The 4,316-nt window shown below is 43.4% G+C and overlaps 1 pseudogene; it reads left to right on the top strand.

Moving 5' to 3' along the window:
• The first annotated feature begins 469 nt into the window (after positions 1-469).
• Positions 470-4,316, top strand: part of LOC123056624 (uncharacterized) — an 8,144-nt pseudogene continuing 4,297 nt past the window's right edge.

Genomic DNA, 4,316 nt, shown 5'->3' with positions numbered 1-4,316 from the left:
GCCTTTCTTGCACTCTCAGTTCTCGCATACACCAATGTCCCATGTCGTTTCACACTCGTATGTCTTGAGTTGCACTTTAGTGCTTTCGTCCCATAGGGAAATACCCCCCTCATTTCTCCCTTCGATTCATCACAAAGTAATGGAAAAGCCCTAGCATTCACCTTAGATTTCATACCCACTCCTTCTCCTTCCTCTTCTTTGAGAGAGAATTCATGTTTAAGGTGATGCAACTGCACCATCCAGACCAAATCTTGAACTATTCAGTGTCTCTTGAGCTCATGACAGTTCCAACATAAGATACACATTTGGCCTAGTTGTGCTCCAGAGGGGAGCCCACCAATTTGGCCAAGTCATATTCCATTGGTTTCTCATATCTTTTCTTCAATCTCTTTGACTCTTGCAAGGAAGTATCCTCTCCATCTCCGTGATCGGTCACCTACAGGTCTAATTCTACATCCTTGGCTTATCCATGAGCATCTATACCTCATTATTCCTCACATTCCTCTCATACAACTCTAATATCATCACACGCTCCAAATCAGAAAGATATCATAATCTTACTGAGAAAGATATCATCCCTAAACTCTACTACATGTGCCTAGTTCCAAGCGTATATGATCTCTCCAGAGAACACGCCATGGCAGAATGTTCTGGTAGGAACCTTATTGAGCGCCATAATTCAACATATTTCTATAAATCTTCTAGATCTTCCTCAAGGATGGCGTCCTCATCTCATCTTCCCTCATATTCACAAGCCGGAAATTCTCTGTAATCTTACCCGGAAGAGAGGTGTTGCATCCTTCCCATGACTCTAATCTCCCACTACTGTGCAAATCCTCTAGAATTCCTTCCTTACCTAGTCCCTCGACCACCGCCACCCGTCGAGTTCACTACACCACGACACCACAAAGACGACATGCATCTGTTGGTAAAAGTGAGCAACGCCGACACTTTTTTGTCTCAAACTATACCGACACATAGTATGATAGTATTTATATAACCTCCTGACACATTATCTGTCGCCGAAGCACCAGCAAAGCACCGACGTAATTTCTGTCGGCAGTTACAATCTTTACTGATTGTTTGTGTGTCGCTGATTCGTTGGGACACAAAAAGTGTCGGCTTTCTTTCCTTCCACCCACATCCATATGCGCGCGATGGAAAACACCCGAGTCGGACCAGAACAGCAAAAGAAAAGAAAAAACACACCCGTCCAACCCCCAATCTCACCCTTCTCTCTCTCACCACTCACATAGAACACGTGTGCCGCCGCTCCCGACCTAAACCTAACTCGACCGTGCCGCCGCCCCCGATCTGCGCGCCGCCGCCCGTCCGCTTGTTCCCTCACGCCACATCAACTCCAACCCTGACCTTCCTCCCCGCAGGGCACCATCCGCCCAGGAGCAGCAGCTCCATCCGCCGCGCTGAGGAGTAGCAGCGCCGTCAACCACCACCGTACAGGAGCAGCAGTGCCGTCAAGCGCCACCGGACAGGAGCAGCAGAACCGTCCACCAGTAAGGAGAAGCAACGCCGTCGGCCGCCGAGGATCCAGCGCTGGTTTTCCTCCACCTGTGACCTCTGTTCCGGCTGATTTCCTTCCCTCTGCCCGGCCTGAGGTAAGCTTCTGGTATGTGAGTCCTTTCTCGCCGCCCCTTCCTTGCCCCACCTCCAGATCCGGTCGCTCTAGGTGAGCTGGGTCAATGGTTTTCTACTACGTGCAGGTAACTAACCAGATCCAGCCATGAATCGGTTGGCCTCTGGGTAAATAAATCTATTGTTGTTCTTGTGCGTGCTTCATCCACAAATTTGTAGCATGGAACAATTTCCTGGCAGAGGCAGTACAAAGGAGAGGGATGAGTCTGTTAGAATTGTAATTACTTTTCCCTTTGTGAGTGGCATATTTTATTTTTCATTTATTTCTTTCTTATTGCACGGATGCCAGCTTTCAAAGCCTTGTGGCTAAATCAGATTATGTGTGGGTCTATGAAGTCACAAATGTGATCTGTATGTCCTAATTATGTACACATGTAGTGATGCGTCTATCAAAGAGAAGCATTTGTCAGTAATAATGTACTAACAATCAATCTTTATATGTAGGTGGTGGGGGCAAGTGAAGAATTTACATCGGTTCTGTTACAGGAACAGAGGATGGTCCTCCTAAGCTGCTTAATGGTATAATTTGTAATGTCATTATAAACATTGGATGCATTATACTGTCATAATACCTAGTTTCTATAAAAAATTATCATAAGTAAGGGCACAATGTGGTGATAGTAAATCTGGTTTATGGAAGAACATTGAGTATTTGGTTTCTATATTTATATATGTATAGCAGCACCCTAATTATGCAAATAGTATCAAATCCCGAACCTTAATCATGGCAACTAGTGGAAAATGTATGGTTTAGTTTGCAAGCACATACATGTGAATATTATTCCAGCAAGAATGCTAGCTGCTAGCATATATCTATCCCAGGTACTTTGCGGATAGGCTAGCGGCAAGCCTTGTTTCTTCTTTTTAGATTTTCCCTTGATATATTCTCCTTGTTGAACTAACAATTTTTGGCATCCTGTGGCATGCCACCATTCTGCTGGTTGGATCTTGGTTACAATTAAGATTCAGGAGATGACTCTCTTTTAATTGAATGATTTCTGTTTTGCGAGCAGATGGTTGCTAATGATGATGATTTATATTTCGATGATGATGACGGTGATGAGCCATTGATGCTCGAGGATGAAGCAGGGTTAGCCGAGGTCCTCGAAGCCTGTCTCTGACGCTGATGGGTGGACCGCTCTGCTGCCTAGGCATGATCAGCCTGGGCAATAGTATTAAGCACATGAGAAGCAATACTTGGCGCTGTTTGGTCTGAAGGTAAACAAGTTTCATGGTTTTTTCTATATCGTTGCTGCTGGGTAACCCTTGTACTAATTGAAAATGGCTTGTGGTACTATATGCATCATTAGTTTTGAAGCACATACATGTGAAATAAAATAGATACATGTTTTTTCAAATATATATTACCAATTAATATGACTGGTTTGTAGGTAGAGTTGGAACCCCTCTAGCCCAGCTCTAGGCAGGAGGTCGGTTGGAATTGGATCAGTATCAGGATTAGGAAGCAACCAAGTCACCCTTTTGATCAACTAAAATAGCAACAACAATCAATGGTGGTAATAAACAACAACTTTTCTCCCTCTGCCCTTTCTGTATCATCGCATTAATTCTAGCCAGTTTATGGTCCGATGCAAGTGGCCTGACTATGTTGCTATTGTTGTTTAGTAGGGAACTAGGAATTGTGCGTAAATGCAGTTATCTTGTTTTGTTCTGGGCTTGTGATCCCTCTTCGACAAAGATGTTCTAATTGCTGTCGCAACCGAAAATGGAGTTTCATGGAAGCCACAGCAACATCAATTATTCTTTCTTGCTTTTGTTTTCATCATTTAAGAATTGTTTGTCCTGTTTACATTGATATATCAAACTGAATGCATCATTTTTGCTGGTTGCTCCTCTGAGGTTTTTATTGAATGATATCAATGTTGCTTGCTTATAGATTGGATTTCAGGTTTATTTATTGAGTAAGCAATCTAATCTGGTACAATAGAAATTACTCTTTGACGCTTGCAGACTTGTGACCATGAGGTCATAGGTTCAAGTCCTGGAAAGAGCCTCTTGTAGAAATGTAGGGAAAGGCTGCGCACAATAGACCCAAAGTGGTCGGACCCTTCCCCGGACCCTGCGCAAGTGGGAGCTACATGCACCGGGCTGCCCTTTTGACGCTTGCAGACCATGTGATGTTGCTTGCTTATATATCAACAAGTGGGTATATTTTATCTTTTTTCTCTGATGTGCGTGTTCTAAGCCCTCCAACTAAATGAAGCTTTGTTGGTTGCTCATTTGAGGTTTTTGATTGTGTCATATCATCTTGCCGCGTAATGTGCTACTATATATGAGACCACCATTTCCGATATATATTGATTGTAGTAGTAGTTTTCTTATTCAGGCATTGTTCATCAAATCTACCAGTTCGGTCCAGGATAAAAAAATACTAAACCATGGTCTAGTTGCTACTTGGTTGACACTAGACTAGATTGAATTAATGCAGGGTTTTTATAAACAAGTTATTCTTTTGCTTATAATCGTCGTGTGATCTTTCTTTCTTTTGCCACTTGATTGTATGTTTGACCTTGGAATAATATGATATTTATTTTCTTTCTTGATTTGGTACAGTAGGCACACGGCTCCGTGGGCGAGGGGGATGACTGGGACACCAACCCCAAGTCGACGACCCTGACCTCGACTTCCGACTCAAGGTTGTG

The sequence above is a fragment of the Triticum aestivum genome, chromosome 3A (assembly GCF_018294505.1).
Source record: "Triticum aestivum cultivar Chinese Spring chromosome 3A, IWGSC CS RefSeq v2.1, whole genome shotgun sequence".
Lineage (NCBI taxonomy): Eukaryota > Viridiplantae > Streptophyta > Magnoliopsida > Poales > Poaceae > Triticum > Triticum aestivum.
This window is presented reverse-complemented; position numbering and strand designations above follow the sequence as displayed.